Raw genomic sequence first — 18,917 nt, 5'->3', positions numbered from 1 at the left:
AATGGCTGTAGTCTTCTTCATGGGTAAATAAGGCATCCCCCTGAAAATAAGCCCTAGAGCATATTTTGGCCTTCAAAAAAAAATAAGACAGTGTCTTATCATCGGGGAAACAGGGTAACAAGGTAAAACTATCCTGCTTTTTTTGCCACTTGTGTCCAATTGGGAAAAATTCAAAACTTTCATATCAGGTGACAATGGTCAACTGAACAAAGAAAGGGGATCAATCTCTAGTGGGAACGGAGACATTCCTAAAACTGTCTACCCTTGTCTTATCTTTAAATGTATTACAACTAGTACATGTTATAATATTTGGCTTTTTATAAGTTGTCCACCAATGTCAGCTATAAAGAATGGAGGGCTCAGAATTTGAATGCCCCCTTCTTGGGGACTTGGAAAGCTGCCTTATGCTATGCTATGTATACATGTGTCTATCCTGCTATCGGCGTGAGTAGGAGAAATAGAAGGATTCGATTTGGACCCTTTTTATTTCTGAAAGTTTTTTTTTTTTTTTGTAGCTTCATCTCAACACACGAATGCAAAGAACTTGATAACATCCTAAACCTTCACTATCCGAGTGTTGCACTTCTAATTAAATAAAGAATGCCCCATCTGATAAGTAGGGGAGTTTTTCTCACCATGGTACAGTAGATTTCTCTAAGCCCACACGTTCCAGCCCCAAAAAGCTCAACCCATCAGGCACTTGGTTCTAAGGACTGTGACTTCTCAATAACAATTCTGCAGGACAACCCAGACCCATTTTAGATAAAAAAAACTTACTATGCAATACATTGCACAGTCTCCAAATCTGGTTATCAATAAATTTCAACACTAAAATGGCCTTCTACAAGGCCAAAATATTCCACAACTCCAAATATTCATCCTCTCCCCCCACGCTAACACCACTGGTCCAAGCCTATAACATACTTTTTCTATTTCATATTATGAAAATGCAAGGTGGCCAAACCTCAGAAAAAGAACAACAGAATGACCTTGTATGTTTAAGAGCTGTACTTTAAATAAAATAAAGAATGTCCCTGCTAAGCCCTAAAAAAGAAGAATGTCCATGGTAAGCCCAGTTGATCAGTATTTTTTACTGACAGAGATATTTTGCAAAATCCTTGTCATTGTATAAATTATACAATATTACAACCTATGTGTACATTTAAAACTATACAGGGTTACAATATAATGTAGAATTACACACATGAACCATTGATGCCAATCCCAAAATGTTAAAAAAAAAATAATTTTTAAGGCCTTAGAAATTAGGAGAGCTTATCTTTACCTTTGTTCTACTCTACAGGGTTAACAAAAGCAATACCATGCCATAGGCCATTTTTAGTTTCCTCTTTTTTTTTGCCTATTTTCCCATTACAAAAGGGTGACACAGGCAAGGGGTCAGATAATTGCCATCTAGCCCTCCTATGAACAATAGTAAAATGCAGGTCTGATTCATACGTCTCCTATATGGATACACAGTTAAATGACTCCTCTTGTTGGTGGCATATTGTGTTTCACCTTTGAGTCTTGCTAATGTGTTTTTAAAGGCTTGCCATTATTGTATCTATGAATCTTTTTTTATTTGTGTTATTAGTGTTTATATGGATATCCTTGGTCACATCTGTTTAATATTAGCCATATATTGTTTGTTGGCTATTAATATACTTCATTGAAGTACCTTTTAAGGCAATCTTTTCCAGTGTTTTCATATTATTTGCAATTTACTTCATCCCTCTTTTCAATTACTTTCTTTTGAATGTGGATAGACTGATGTTGGGGATAGATGTCCTTGTTGTTGGTAGGCAATTCTTTTTCAGGTTATAACACCAAGAGCTATAACAGGGATCTGCAGTAGTGGCTTTGCTATTGGTTCTACAAGTTCCAGGTATTGATAGCTTCTATGCTTCTTTACTTGGGCATTTATGAGGGATTTCTGAGATACCTAGAAATAATAAAGCTGCCATGCAAATTCATTAAACATACAGACTACTCCTTTTTGATCATTGGAAGACTGTAAGACATCCTATTTAATGTACAGCTCTGTCCAATATGTTGACGCTATATAAATCATGCTTATTGATAATAAAAATAAAAGTAATAATATTACTACAAGGATCAATACAAGGATTAAGATCTTTTTTTTTTAGCAATGTGACTACAATGTGTAAATCACAATGGGCACAGCAAGTCCGTTTAGAGGTTAACATTAACATTTAATGTTGTTTAATTTAATGTTTTAAAGTCTTAATTTAATGTTTACAGTCTTAACATTTGAGGTAAAGACCACCCAAAGGTAAGTAGTTTGAAGGTAAATGAGCCGTTAACAGTCCAGAGGTATTTACAATTCAGTCATTGGGGAAGGAAGGGTAAGCGGATGCAGTTATCTGGTGCAAACACATAAAGTTATGTATACCTGCAGCATTCTCATTGCAAAAACTTTCTTTTTTGGTCATATTGACAGATAAAGATTAATACTTTCTGACCTGATCCTCCCTACTTTCTCCACATTCCTTTAGGTTGTCCATTATAGTGATGTCCACAAGAAATGCATAAATAAAGGGCTTCCACACTATCCATAGGATTTGCAGCTTTGCGTGCCAGAACAGCCTGACATTTAGCAATGAAAGGAAGACTTAGAGAATATTCCAGATATCTGTAGGCATTTAAACTTTATACCTATTAGACAAAGAGTAAAAAGTTCCCAAAGCATATTAGCCAGTGATTAAAATAACATTGAGAGCCAAGGGTGAGAAAAAGGTGAGGAATGAGCTGGAGGAATATTTTCCTACCAAGTCATTATTAGAAAGATATGTTGGAAGGGTGGGCATGCATGGATATACTCCACCAACCAACCAGACCCTGTTCACACTTGTGATCACAACGTTCTCCATTACCAATTTCTTTGGTGGCTCTAATGGAAAAAAGCTTGAAGGAAGCTGCCACTGGAATGTGTATAACACACCATAAACCATAATGGAAACAAGCTTCTTTGTGTAAAACACAGCATACTACGTGATACACTTTCTCTGGACAACATAAATACGCCCTAACATTTCTTGGTGATGGAGAGGCAGAGACGTAAAAGATTGCACAGGTCTGCACAGCTAAAAGGCCTAATAATAAGGAACGGAAACCCAAGACTGGTGCACCTGTAGATGTCTGTTTAATAGCTCTTTCTGTATATAGGGTCAGTACTGGGATGTTTTGTTGAGGGAAGCACAAAGCATCTCAATTAGAAAATACCCCATTCAAATGCTTTGCATTTCACTCATGAAAACCATAGTGGCCAAAGAAGTGCTTTAGTAAGACACCACAGAGCGGAAAGTGATCCCAAGATGAGGGACTCTTGTTAGAAAAATGCATCAGCTATTGCAGTTGAAAAGTAGCTGCACAGAGAAGAATGCATTTAGCTCGGAGGGGGTTGTGGTTGAGCGGATCTAGAAAACAGCAAATGTGCTTAAGGAGCACAACAGAGGCGTGAAGGCAGAAAAGAGAACATTTCAGAAAGGGAACAGCAAAAAGTAGAATTTTAGCACAGAAAAATAGCTGAAAATAAATATGATATAGTGAATACAGCAAGCACTGCTTTGTTCTAGAATGTGAACACATTAAAATAAAGCAGAAAAAGGAGACAGAAGTTTTGTGAGCTCTGGAAAAAGACAGAGCACGTACGTATTACAGTGTATGTAGAGAGATTTAGTAGGTACCGTTGATAGGGTTCAGAGATTGAGAGTGCCAAGGTGGTAAATTCCAAAGAAGAACAGAGGAAAACACTAATCCCAGTCCTTAGAGGGGCAAAGTAGGACCTAATCACAGGGTGTAAAGAAGGAAAATGTAGGCACCTATTATAGGATTGAGGGAGAGAGAAAGCAGGGATTGCCTGATCTTAAAACGGAACCCACATTGGGTCTGGGCTGATTTAATATAGATCTCGAAAACTCGAAAAGATGAACTGTCATGGAAGAACCTGGGTGATTTAGCAAACCCACAATAGATTTCCTAAAAATCCAGAAAAACCAGATCCATTCCAGGTAAAGCTAAAATCTAGGAATAAGGTTTTATACCTAACTTTCCCTCTCCCCGATTGCCTCATAAAAATCGGGAAGGATTTTTTTCCCCTGTTGGAGCAAATTGTACCAGGGTTCTTTTTGCCTTCCTCTGGACCAACTATGTCCAAAGGGTTTGATATCTAGGATATGTTTATTTTCCTAGTGGTTGAACTTGATGGTCTTTTTTTCAACCTGACGTATGTAACTATATGAGAAAGTCCTGTTTCAGGCATGGTGATAGGGAAATCTTTTCATTAACAACCTTCTCCATAGCTGGAAATTTGCTTCCAATCTGTCACCACCCCTACGTCTATAAAGTGTTGCACAGGGTAAATTTCTACCAAGATTCCTTTTTTAAAAAAATAAAATGGTAATTATTTTTGCAAATATGGCATGACTGAAAATGTAATAGATGGTGCATCTGAATCATCGCGCTTCATGTCCAAGTTGTTCTGGTGTATGGTTCGTGTTCCTGTCTGGTATACACAAGGTCATTTTTTAAGTTTGTCCATTAACATTTTGAAGGTTGTAAACTTGCTTGAAAAGTTCATAATTTGGTGCACAATGTGTGCTATTTTTATTTTACAGAATCTCATTGTTAATAATGAACATGTCCTGCATATTCTGGCTCCGGTCATACAGAGGTTAGCTGTAGCTAAGACAGGGCAGAGAATCTGCAGACCAGTAGAAATGTTTACTATTAAAAAAATATTTTATTCAAAAGAAAATAGAAAAGTTGCTGAATTATGAGTTAGGCTACATATACACTTGCAATGGTTCTAGTCCAATAATCAGCTCAGGGTTATCGGATGAGAATCTGGTGTGTGTACAGCGCCCATCGTCCATCGCCCGACCGACTGCCCTGGCGTTCAACTTTGAGAACCTTGCTGCTTTTTGTTTCCCAAAAGATTTCCTTCCCTACTCACAAACTAATCTCCCTACCACAGTCAAGTGTCATTAACATAGACAAAGGTCAATTAACCTACCAGTATAGGAATGAATATAGGGGTGAATCTAGAATGGCTGGAGGAAACCCACACAAACAGGGAGAAAACCTACAATCTACATGCAGATTCAGATAAAGTGACCGTTTTTTTCTCTTTTTAGTACTCACAGGTATCAGTTGTCTACTTCTTGACATCTATAACCATTCCAAATTCACAGCGTATTCAGAGAAAATTGTAGATTGTTTTTGCAGAATGTAAGAGCCTGTGTGCAAAGGGAATTAACAATGTTTTTCCATATAGCATATTTTGTTTTATGTTCTAGTAAAAAAAAATAAAAAAATGCTCAACATAAACATTAAATACTACGTTCTAATATTACAAATTTACCTGACAGCAGATGGAAAGCGCAAGTCTAATATCTGAGGGTTTGCAATTTCCATTTTTATGGGTTGCACAGGCAGTTTATAATATTTGGGGATTATTTATAATGGGGGTCACTCACAATAGTAAAGATAAGGGCATTTTTTTTCAATACTGACAGATCGCCCTTTAATAAACCTGTTCCGGAAAGACAAAAAATCTCCTACTGCCAAAATCATCAGTTCTTACTACACCAGGAGATTTTGGACAGTGGTGTAAGATTAGTTTTATGAGATTAACCCCATGGGGTACACTTGAGAGGGAATTTCTGAAGAATAACCTTAGTGACTGATTAAAGTCTGTAGAGAAGAAAGGACGTTAATCTATATTGTTTTTTGCTATACAAATAAATGCAACATCATGCAATCAATGGTGATTATGGGCTCAGAATACATTAGAAGTAAATGTAACACAAGGAGATCAGTCTTTTGACTTTAATAGCAAGATTGAGTTAGACCGGTAGCTGGTCAATGTAGCCTTAACCTGTTGAGCTTTGACTACTGAACTAAAAATATAGGCCCTGATTTATTAAAGTTCTTCAAGGCTGGAAAGAATACACTTTCACCAGTGAAGCTGGGTGATCCAACAAACCTGGGATGGATCCGGTCCAGGATTCAAAGCATTTGCTAGCAAATAGCAAATGACATTGATGAAATCTATTCTAGGTTTGCTTGATCACACAGCTTCACTGGTGAAAGTGTATTCTCCCCAGCCTTGAAGAGCTTTATTAAATCAGGCCCATAATGTCAGGCTGCGCACACAGCTGAATGACTTAGATGAGAACAAACCATATTGCTTCTTTTTACTGCGCTGTAGGGCAGCAAGGCAAAGATAGCACTATATTTCCCTACTGGACAGCAAAGCATACATCACAATCAATGAAGGATGGAATCACACTTTTTTAAGTATAATATATAACATTTTTTTAGTAAGTTCAAATATTTTTCTAACTTATAGTCAATGGCTGGATGAGTTATGGCAACCTACAACCAACAGTTTATACCTATATATTTTGAAGAGATGGTTGTAAAGTTGTTCATAAAAAGCGGTGGACAGCTGCAGATGCTCTTTCCAACCAATAGCCAGTACCTTTATCACATGTCAACACCATACCTACCATAAACACATAAAACAGTCATGTTTGCAGACACTACCAGTGCCACTTATCTAAGTCGGAACCAAGGTCTGTTTTTCAATCTTACCTATCAAGTTGACCAGCTAATCAGTATATTTCTCTCTCTAAACATCAGATTACTAGCAAAAACAAGATTAGGTGACTATCACTTCATATTAGACAGACAGTTCCGACAGGTATGGGAATAGAAAGCATCAGGGGTGTAACACAGTGCCCTCATTTTCTTTTTTTTGGGGAATGGGCACGCATGCCCACTCTTATTTTGCGAAGAATTCTTTGGTGGTCTGGGGCTCTGTCCAGTCTGCCCCTCCCGCGGGAAGGACACCGCTTGGGGGGGGGGGTGAACCAGCCAGAGTCGTGGACCATGAACCCCACCCTACCGCTCCCCATTCATTCTCTATAGGTGACCTGGCCATGATTTTCCTATGTGTTATTGATACATAATGAGCCTGATGTTTTAAAGCTCTCCAAGACTGGAGAAGATAGACTATTATGGGAGAATCAGTAGTTCTCCCATGGATGGGAGAATTCCAGCAAACCTGCAATCACCAAGGTTCTCCCATTGTAGTCCATCTTCTCCAGTCTTGGAGAGCTTTAACAAGCTGGCCCATTGCACGGCTCATTAAAAAGTACTAAATCTGGTAAGGATTCTTGTCTGATCCAACCAGATTCAATCCAAATTTGACTTTTTCCCATTCTGCTCACCTTCACTTGTAACTGTATAATAAAAAGTATCTACAGACTAATGAGCTCATTTCTTTCCTCTTGTCTGCATGTTCCTTGTCAGCATAAGGTACACATTTTCCAGGCTTCGGCAGAGAATTAGGACAGTAAAAGAGCAAGAGAAAGGTAAGTAGATGTCTCAAAGGTCTGTAGAGTAAAAGGAGCCTGTTATTAAGTAAAGTGTAGGTTCACACTAATTGAAGCCCCTAGGTAAATTTTTAAAGAGTTGAAATATTGTTCATTACACAGGCAAGAAAAATCATTGTTGTGATGTTTATGGTAATTATTTGTATTTTGATACTATAGGGCATATTTATTTGTTTTGAGTAGATCTTCCTTTACAAATATGTTATAACAGAGTGGAGCAGATCCTCTAGATAACTTCTTGAGTAATGAGCTAAAATTCTTTCTTTCATTTTGAACTCACCATCCAAATCTGTCAAGGATAAGGAGAATTTGCCTAACTTAATTATGCTTACTCTTCAATTTTTTTTGTAACTTCAACGAAAATGTGACATTTCTCAGCTGAAGTATTTAAGCTCCTCTCTCCTATTCATAGTGTTAGCTTCATTAACAGGTAGTATGACTTAGAAGCACTTGTCATTTTTGTAATAGCCTAACACTCCTCACAAGGTTAATTGCTTGAAATTTCCAGTTTATTCTTTTCTAACTTTGGTGAAATATAGTTGCATTGTATTGTAAATGTACTGATTTTGATTTTCAGTAATAATTTTCCCATCTTAAAGAAGACCTCCATATTACATGATTAAATGTTTGATGAATCAAGGGCTATTAAATAGGGTATCTTTACAGTGATACATTTGCAACTCAAGAACAACTACAAGTTCAAGAACAACGATCAAAAGCCAGTAGATAGGTGTCTCTAAAGTTAGACTATGTATAAGTAGATGTTTGCCAACTCCTAAACAATAGAATATAGACAAAATTAAAGACAGAGAAGAGGGGTCTTTCTAGGCAGTTAATGTTATTGTATTTATGATACAGTGCTTCTCAAAAATACACATACTTCAGATCCTTACACTTAAGTGGCAAAACAATATTTAGTAAAGTACATATTAATAATGAAAAAATATACTGAGAGTTCAACGCAATACCCTGATAAGTGCTGTCAATATTCAATTTAGAAATGAAATATAGCCATCTTTACACACCACTACAGTTCTTTACTAATTGTTTTCAGTACATCAAAATGGCCCGTCAAATGTTACACTATCCCTGAGGAAGCCCCCAGCGGGTGAAACGCGTCGGGTATTTCGGGGAACGTTAGCCAATTACAGATCTCCAGGTTACAATCTGAACTTCTGGAACACTCTTTAAGACTTTTGAGTAGTTGTTGACTGTAAAGTGCCATCTCTGATGGCCCTGTAATGGATCACTTACAAATGTTAAAATCTGAAGTATCTGTATTGTATTTTTCAGAAGCACTTTACCATAAATACATCAGCATTGCCTAAAAAGACCCCTCTGTTCTGTCTTTACTTTGGATGACCTCATTGCCCCACATACATGACAGTGTTTAGGCCTGGAGATTTTGCACTCAAGGATGAGCACACTCATGTAAGAAGTCACATGAACTCCAATAAATGCAATTCCTGGTCTGTAGGAGCAATGACATGAGGGCTCAGATGAGGCAGGAAACCCCTTAAAATGTATCTTTTTATTTGCCCACTTTGGTACTCATCTGTTGGCCATAGCCACCAAATGCACTGAACTGTACCTTAGAGTACTTCGCTGTTGGGACCTGTTAGCTTTTTTAAAGAACCTGCAGATCTACTGTATTCTAAACTGTAAGTGTACTTGGGTGGGATGAAGTTCCCCTTATTGCCTAATCAATCAAAAAGGCAGAAGCATGTGGTTGAAGCTGGGGACCTCAATCTCAAGCATTGTAAGTACCTGAATATGACATGTTATTAGCCTTTTGCAGTTTCTGTATAGCGGTTTATCTGTTAAGAGGTGCATAATAATAGGTAGGAAAAGTAGAATGAAAGATGAACTCAGCTCTGGTGCTTTTGCTTGCACTGTCCATTTGCAGGCTGGGATCTGAATGGAATTCTCCTATCTTTGTTTTGGAATTCTTTGTTTTGAAAAGTCATCCTATATAGAAGCTGATGCAAATAAAACCTAACACTGTCTCATTTTTTTCATGAGGATGGCTGTAGTCCTGATAGTCCTGACTAGCTTCTACAGTTTTCCTGCATTCTTACTGATGTATTACATTCTGATATAGGAAAGGATTGCAAAAGGATTTAAGGAAAGGATTTTAGGAAAGGATTAGCAAAAATGTTTAAAGCCAACACAACCACTTTCTTACTTCTACTTTCCCTACTGAGGTCTAGCAGTAAGAACATATCCAAGTTTTTGTCCTGCAGCTATAAGATTTTTCAGTAGATAATGACCTATTTATTCATTATCACTTTTACAATTTATTAGTTTACTGTTGGTTTTATTATACAGTCGGTCTACTTATATGTTGACTTTTATGTCAAGCTTGATAAAACAAACTTTGAACCTGATGCACCTTCACTTACCAATAGTGATACATGAGGGGAGGAAGTGGTAGTGTCAGTGCTCCACTTTCTCCATTTCCAAGCAGTAGTTGGATAAGAGGTCTAGGACTCCTCATGAAAATAAATGATTCACAACTGAGGTTACAGAAAAAAAGATATTCCATTTGTTGGAGAGGATACACTTTCATAAGTGAAGCTGGGTGATCCTGGATTAGGTCCAGGATTCAAAACATTTGCTAGCAAATAGCAAATGACTTTAAAGAAATCCATTCCAGGTTTGTTGAATCACCCAGTTTTACTGATGAAAGTGTATCCCCCCTCCAGCCTTGGAGAGCTATAATAAATCAGCCCCTATAATAATAAGATCCAGTTGTGAAGAAACTTATTCAGAAAATCAAAAAACTATATGAAATCTAAAAGTTTGGAATAAATCATTCTTTCCAAAAAGTGCCCTTAGGCTGTTTGTATAATTTAGAATGTCCAGAAATGCGAATGGTCCGGTCCGTGACCAATCGCTATGAATGACAGAAAAATACTAGTAGACTGGTGACGTCTTCGTTGTTCAAAAGGTCCTGTCAATGTGTTTCAACCAACTGACTGTGGTCTTTGTCCTGACTTTCAGGAACAGTTTTCAACTATAAGCTGCTAATCAGTGTTAAAGGGTCTTATATTAGCGCAGTAAGAACTCAAGATTAAACTTTTATTTGAATACAAAACAGTCTAAGTCAGTAACCTATCATATCCAATAAAATTGGAAGTAACACTAGTCAGGCTAAGAGACATATATCAACTTAGTGAAAAATTAAATGTATATATAGATGCATCACAGTCTTATGTAAAAGTTTTGCAACCCCTGCATCTGCAACCCTGGAGTGTGATAGCTCAGGTCTCTGACCACGGCAGGTTACCAGATTTTGATTCTAAATAGAAGCACAATAAAGACGTGGTCAGGGGTAGGTTTTATATCATTGCATGGCTAATTTATAGCTGCAGAGAAAAATTTATGAATAAAGTTGCCTAATTATATTCCATCTGTTTAATATGTCTCACTGCTCCTCCTGGTTAGCATTTACTGGCTGTGTAACCACACAATTCACGGCCCCCATGGGATTCTTTGATTCTTTTTGGATACAAATACACTGATGTTTTTATTAACTTTCTATTGTACACATAGAATAATACATGTGAAAGATATCCTTGCATCCTCACATATGCACGTTTTAATAATCTGGAACGGATTCTTTGTGTTTTGTATCAGACATTTATTTGTAAAGTATTTTAAAGGATCCAGGAAAGCAGAGTTGGATTTTGACCTGGATCTTAGGAAGCATTGTGTATATTGTCGCTTTTACTATGCATTTTGTTCTATTGCTTTTATTTCCTTTCACAATTCAACATGAACCCATTAAAAACACATCTTCATATCATGGTGAAGACTGATTTAAAATTGTTCTCATGGTCAGGACTGATGTAAAATTTTACTCTTATGCAAGTAAATGTTTTTTTCCCTGAAAACATCTGAAAGGTTGCTTCATTTGACTTGCTCCTGCATGAAGCAGCTGTGTATACACAGGAACTTTGTTTCTTTGCAGTTTTTGTAACTTAATATATATATATATATATAAATATTTATTGTGAGATCACCCATAGTAATGGGGGGGGGGGGGGGTGTTTTAAACAGGGATTGGTTATCCGTGCACCAAGGGTTTTTGTTCACTATTTCTATTTTCACACAAAAACAGGAAAAATAAAACAAACAGCAAAAATAAAGCTTGGCCACTTGGCCTTTAACTTATTGTTCCCTTTACTAACAATCCAGCCAAACCTAGCGTTGTGTAGGACTCTAAGGACCTAACCATACATCTTTTCCAACAAAGTCTGTGTCTTTACTCACAGTTCACATCGGCCCTCCTCCCAGCTCACCAGCCAAGAACAGAGACATAGGAATAAGCAGGCCGGGAGTTTATATCCCAAGCCTAATTCCCAGGATGCAGTTCAGGTGAGACAGTTACACCTGATCATACCCAGGCCTCTTTAGCCCCCCCACCTGGCCAAGAAGCTCATTGCCATTCAGCCTGGTACTTCAACCCCACCTTTAGGTCATAAGGAAAACTGTCTGACTAAACAGAAAAATACTCTGCGTATAACCTGTATCTGGGCAATGACCTGTCATCCTGGATGAAACCCTGTGATTTCTGGCCAGCTGTTTCAATATATATACATAAATATATGTTTTGAAGTGGAAGTTATTTTTGCTTCTCACACATGCAGGCTTTGCGTAGTACTATTACACAATGGTTGTGCATTGGTAAAACTCTGCACGTGCAAGCCGATCCAGGGTCCATCTAAAAGTTATCTACAATCTCTGTAGTGTATAATGCAGCCTTTCTGGACCTCTGAACTGTGGGGAAACCCTTGAAATCATTTTCATGTCCTAGGGACCCCCTGGTATGATTACTATATCCACAGCTTACAGTCCATTAGCATGGTGGCTAGTATAAAGAACACCTCTTACATTGCTGCCATTGGAAGAATGTCACCCTTACAAATAGCCAAAAAGACCATTGGTGTCACCTAAACTGACCGGAGAGTCACAAATTGCTTATTACTCAACAAGTCCCAGGCAACCTCTAGCGCAGGGGTGTCAAACTCAAGCCCGCGAGCTAAATCTGGCCCGCACTGTAATTATATACGACCTGAGAGAAAATAACAAATGTCTACTAGAGCTAGCCTGCCAGTAGATATTAGATTATTAGATATTTTTAGATTATGTAGATTTTTTTTAATAAATGTCAAGATTTGTCCATAACTTTGTCCAAATTTTTCATTTTGGCCAACTGTGTATTTAAGTTTGACACCCCTGCTCTAGGGGAACTTTAGGAGTCCACGGAATCCTGGTTAAAAAAACACTGATACCATCCCCAACTTTTGCCCTATTTATACACCCCCTATTTTTATATATATATTCCCACAGATCTTCTTGGTATTCAAGCAATGTCCAGGAAACCGTGTAGTACCTGTAGACTACCATGATGACACATCCAAGGGGGTGGTCAATGACAGCTTGTGCTCCAAGGAATGGAGCTGAATGATTTTAGTGTAGTGCTGGAAAAGCACAATACTATTAAAGATAAAAAAAATTGAGCAAAAGCTGTATTTCTTTTTAATGGACTGATAATTTCTAGTGAAGTTCAGATTAAAGGTCGCACAATGGTTTTATGGGTAAATTTTCACTCAAACAATAATCCTGTGGTTTGTTAGTGCTGACATTTGCCCTATGGATTGGTGTGGTTTGAACTTTAAAACCTTTTTACCCAGTTTTTAATTTCTCTTTAAAACTTCACTTCCAGTTTCGTTCAATAGTTGATCATCATATTAACTAGAATCGACAAATGGAAAGCAGATGTCCAGCAGAGTGATAAAAGGCCTGGCTTTTCTCAACTACTCATTGACTGTTGTTTGAAAGTGGAAAGCAGCAACAATTAAATTGAAATAAGCTGTAGTTGTAAACCCAGGAAAGAACAATTCAAAGTAGGAAAGACTTAATAGTGTTTTTGTGGGCAAACGAATGTTAAAAAATAAATCTCTAGCCAAAAGAAGGGAAAAAGTTCCAAACTTGCTTTTTTTTGCCTATGGTCCTATTCAGAAGGATTTTTATTGCTTTCTGTCTTAGTTGCAATGGATATCAAGAACAGTAGAATAGGAAACAAGGGGAAATCTCTCCAGTGGGAATACTGCAAAATCACCTGACAGATATTCAATCTAAAAATAAAGTTTGGCTAGTGATGTAAAGAAGACATACATTGTTGTAGTTTATGGAAGGAAGAAGTAAATTTGTATTATAAAAAGGAAAAAAAAGAAAGAGTAGAGAGCTGAAGCAAATACGGGGCAGAGAACTCCAACAAGAATGTCTAACTGCCTAAGAACTTAGCCCAGCATGGACAATTCATAACTGAATAACAGCTTTGGATGATTTGATAATTCATAAGCATGATTAAAAAGTACATCAATAAAAAATAAAGATGAATAAATGTCTCTTTATTTGGACAGAGAGAATGAAATCAAGGCTTAGCCTAGTCTCAAGTACCTCTCATGTACTGTCGTTTTTTGGTGCTCTTTTTGTAAAATTTAAAAGATGCATAACACAATTTGACGAATTATCTTAATTAATGTGAACCTGTTAGCCATTGTGTGCTAGGGATGGCAAAGGGAAGCTGAGACTGGATGCAAAATGAGTGGAGTGAAAAATATTAAATGCAATGCTTGAAGGCTGCTCACTTCCACAAGAAGACCTCTTTTGGTTTGTTTTTTTTTTGGTCAATGTCACACCAAGACCATACATATATACTGTAAATATATATATATATATATATATATTAATATAATTATATATGTATAATTATAAAAGTATGAAAGTCCCTTTAAACTGGAAAGGAGTCAGGGATTGTTTCTTTGTTAGGCAACTATGTTGATGTTGTCACTGGTTCTGGACTCCGGACTCAAGGGGAAGAATTGGGTGGGCCTCTTCAGTCCATCAAAGCACACCCGAGGAATTGCACCTGGCCAGCAGGAAGGTGGGAATCCCATAACGGTGTGAAAGTGGGAGTGGAGTTGGAATTGCAGGAAGTTGCCTGCAAACAAGCTTGTAGGGAATCAAGCTGGGGAGTGGTGTTACTGTTAACATGGGAAGCTGTTGATGCTGACTTTATTTCATTGGATTTATGGACTGTGGAAACCCCAGACTGGGGATTGGATCCTCACAAGAGCCTTGTATTGGACTCATACTTATTGTGGGGATGTTCTGATGGGCTATGGACATTTACACCACTAGGCTGAAGTAAGCCCTTTTCTCTATTGTTTATACCTTCCAGGGTTGCTGAAAAGAAGCTGTTTTTGAGTTATTCCAATAAAGACTTGTGTTTGTTACACCCTTGTGGTGAAAAGCGTGCTGGCTGGGGTCTAAGCTAATCCCCAGACTTTACAATATCTATATATTATATAGTATATCCAGGAGAAAAAAGCCAATTTGTTTCACGAGGTTCCAAGAAAAGGAGCCCCTAAAAGAGATGGGCTCTTCTTCACACTTCCACTTTCTATTAGGCATAAATACATCCTATGATAATCTAGTGACCTGCTAGTTAAAAGATAATCCTCCTTGGGGCAAATTTTTATGGACTTTCATATCCCATTGATGCCCTTTGTCTTGAGACAGTTGATGCGGTTCCTGGGACAGCTCCTCACTCATAGGTAATGTCATATGAAAATGACCATCTCGTCCCATGCAAAGGTTTTTTTTGCCATCTAACCCTAAAAAGCATTAACTTTAATAGAATTAAATGTATAAGTGTTTTTTTGTTTCTTTATCAATACTGTTTCCACTTTTTTTTATCACAGTTGCCTTTAATTGGCTCCAGCCTTATCCAACCATTTCCAGTTTACATGTACTTGCTCCAGTGTCAGCTGCCAGCTATTGCTCCAGGACTACCTTCAATTGTGGAAACAGTAACATCTCTGCCATGTATGTTGGCACAATAGTAGGCTCCACCAGGGGCCCAATGACAGGGTGACAATTCTCAACCCAACTAAAGTTCCAATTTTAACATAGCTGATGATCAGGCAGGTGGTTATTATGGAAAAGGATAGGAGATGTCAGGTGATGACTGTTATTACCTGCCAGATCGCGCATCTCAGCTTTGGTTGCCAGAAAAAGCTGGCAATCTGGGTTTCCTTGTGCTGGCCAGGAATGAATGTACTTCCACGTGCCTGTAAGGGGGTGATGTCATCCCAGCATTGCCAATCAAAATGGCCAAAGATCAGCTTTGGGAAGACGAAAAAAAGGAAGATGCCTTTAAATGGGGATAGTAATTGTGGGTTTAGATATAGTAATAATATAGTAAGTAGTTTGGTTTAGATATATAGATATGTTAAAGCCCAACTATATCATTTTTGCCTTTGGTTTGAGTAGGAAAGAATTCAAACAGGATCCACCTTCCTTCCCAAATAGAAGTAAATAGGGGTTCTAATGTGTAGGGTGGCTAAACCCCAGGGGACCCAACTCCTGAACTCAATAAGTATTCAGTTGGAGAGTGAAAGGCTGAGGAGATAAGAAAAATGCTTTTTTTTTAAAGTTTCCCTCATTGAAACTTTAAGACTTAAATTTTCTGACTGGTACAATTTCCATTTAAATGGAAACGTGTCAAATTGCATGTCAACACGTGAATACATTAGAGAGTTTCTAGTCTTTCTATCCTCTATCCAAAAATAAACCACAAAATTTAGTTTGGCTGTAAAACATCAAACAGGTAGGATTCAAGCTTTCTATCTAGAACATCAATATCTCTAAAATTCAGAGTGCCCAAACCTGGATTTGTTTTTATTAGCATCGCACTTCCTTTTAATCACCTCATTGTATGTTCAAATTAAATTCATTGATTAAACCAAATGAATAGGACATTGATTTTCTGTTCAAAATAATATTAATAACAGGACGTTGATTATAATTAGTTTATATCTGTTGGTCACAATAGACAATGTCGTTTAGGCCTAGAAGTAAAATGAGGTAGCTCTTTTTGTAAAACAAGTTTTTGGTATTTTGGTTTGTCTTTAGTTCTATTTTCTTGGTGCTTTTTGATGAGCTCAAAACAATCTAAAGAGCTCCAAGGCCCTGACCCAAGCAATGCGTTGATGTAGGGAAAAAAATTCCTGTAAACCTTTTGTTCTTTTGGACACAGCAAGAATTAGGGTTTTATTGCCAGTATTTTGACACATTGGGCCTGATTTACTAAAGCTCTTCAAGGCTGGAGAGGATACACTTTCATCAGTGAAGCTGGGTGATCGGCATATCTGGAATATATTTGGTCCAGGTTTCGAAACATCTGCTAGCAAATGACATTGAAGAAATCCATTCCAGGTTTGTTGGATCACCCAGCTTCACTAATGATAGTGTATCTTCTCCAGCCTTAGGGAGCTTTAATAAATCAGGCCCATAAAGGCAGCAGCTTTACTGTGAATTTATTTTGGACTACTAATATCTAGTAGTCATTTGCCACTGAAGCTGTCTCCATAGACTTGAGTAGGAACTGCTTGCAAATGCCTAAAAAGCATTTTGTCTTACCATAGTAAAAAAGCAGTGTGGGAGCCCCCTAATATTGAAACTAGACCCTTTATTGGACTTAGGACTTACTGGATAGGACATGGAGCAGTGAATAAGTGCTTTTCATCTATCCACATAAGATCCCACCCCTTTGTCAAAAACTAGACCCCCATCAGCCCCCAACTATGACAAGGGCTATTATTGGTGGGAAAGAGTTTCATTCTTACAATGTGACCCCTATGGGCAGGGAGCCTATTTAAAATCCTGAAGTCCTTTTAGAAGGCAGCCCCTGATATCCACCCCCTTACCCTGAGAAATGAGTACAGAGGTACATAATACTCCTTACCCATTCCCAAAAGGTTCTAAATAAGCTCTAGAATCAAATACAACACACAATAGAAAAAACATCTTTTAGTCAATATTTTAACTAATACTTAACTGTGCAGCCCGAGTGAGATCCAAATAGGGGGTGCCAAGAAGATTTCTTATAGCATCAGCTGCTCTACAATGCTTCCTCCCAACAAATCGAGCATGGGTTTAGCCAAGGACAGCTGTCCCCTGAATGCAATGACAGGAGCAATGTCATTGTTTGAGCGTCCAGACAATCCAGGCACCTTTGCTGGACTGGTTGAACACAATAACGTAGATTCATCCATCTGGCCTGGAGCTTTTCTCAATCCATAGCAGGGAGCGAACAGCGCTGAATCCAGAAACAGCCTTTGCATGTCATTTAGAATCTGCAAAGGTATTAGTTAAAAAAACAATCACTTTTTTTTTTTTACATTTCTGAGTTGTCATTTCTGAGATGGCATGTTACCACATCAATGGGGTGTGAATGGGCCCCTAACAAATCTGAGGACTTGATGAAATAGTACCTTTATTTTGAGATTAAGTAACAAACAGGTAGGCTACGTGTGACCTACTATGTGACATTTCAAGATTGTATTAAAGCTTACTCAAGTTTAATAAAAAAGAAAAAAAAAAAGAAAAAAACATGCAACAAGATTAAATATTTATGCAATGAAGAATATTTCTTTTGTGTAAATTTATTTTTTATTTCTACTATTATAAAGATAAGAAAAAATAAACAATTATTGGCAAGGAAAATAAAAAAAAAAAATCAGTGACACTTGATTGGATAATTCAGTACAATCTGATCTCTGCAAAGAGAAAATGTATTGAGCTTAGTGAATGAAGTTACTCTGAAAATCAACCAGACACGTGAGTTTTATTTTACACGATTGGGAATTATTTGCAAAGTGCATTGACTTTGATTCACCTCTTTTACTAAGATGAGTAAAAGTTAATGAGTAAGGTATAAATTTGCTTTGAAAGTAAACATGCTCAACAGTTGTATTCACTTCACTGTATTTAATTAAAACCCATCTTCAGCCACCAGGAAGTTCTAATAGGTCATTGGTAACCTCACCCAGTTGTACCCGAATCTCTTCTTTTCAGTACAGGTAGTCTCTGGTTTACATACAAGATAGGGACTATAGGTTTGTTCTTGAATTTGTATGAAAGTCGAAACATGTACAATATTTTAAAAAATGCAATTGGGACAGATGCTTGTCTAAACATATTATTAGGCAGTGTGGTGTCAGTTACTGTATAAAATCCTCACTGTAAGCTAATCACAAACAGCAAAAACTTTATGGAGCCTAGACATTTATTAACTTCTGGAGCAAGCTGTGCTGATATGCAAAGAGAAACAACTGAAGTTTGTCTTGGTCATTAAAGAGTTACAAGAGGCCGCAGAAGAGATCACCCACAACCTCAGTGGTGTTTAACAGAAGATTTCTTCTGCAAGTCATGCAAACTGTCCCCCATTAAGCCTCCGTCCTGCACACAAGTGCGCAGGGGAGTCGGTTTGTATATACCGTGTTTCCCCAAAAATAAGACACTGTCTTATATTTTTTTTTGCTCCCAAAAACACACTAGGTCTTATTTTCAGGGGATGTCTTATTTTTCCATGAAGAAGACTACAGTACACATTTATTGTTGAATGTCCCCTTCTGATCA

The 18,917-nt window shown here is 37.5% G+C and overlaps 1 long non-coding RNA gene across 2 annotated transcripts in view; it reads right to left on the bottom strand.

The window, feature by feature from the left end:
• LOC140329985 (uncharacterized) overlaps window positions 1–17,621 on the bottom strand; it is a 35,687-nt gene extending 18,066 nt beyond the window's left edge. For both annotated transcript variants that reach the window (XR_011920545.1, XR_011920544.1), the window contains exons 1-3: window positions 17,335–17,621; window positions 15,473–15,619; window positions 5,164–5,258 (exon numbers count right to left, since the gene is read on the bottom strand). This is a non-coding gene — a long non-coding RNA (uncharacterized lncRNA). The remainder of the gene's footprint in view (window positions 1–5,163; window positions 5,259–15,472; window positions 15,620–17,334) is intronic.
• Between the last annotated feature and the right edge of the window lie 1,296 nt (window positions 17,622–18,917).

The sequence above is a fragment of the Pyxicephalus adspersus genome, chromosome 4 (assembly GCF_032062135.1).
Source record: "Pyxicephalus adspersus chromosome 4, UCB_Pads_2.0, whole genome shotgun sequence".
Taxonomy (NCBI): domain Eukaryota; kingdom Metazoa; phylum Chordata; class Amphibia; order Anura; family Pyxicephalidae; genus Pyxicephalus; species Pyxicephalus adspersus.
This window is presented reverse-complemented; position numbering and strand designations above follow the sequence as displayed.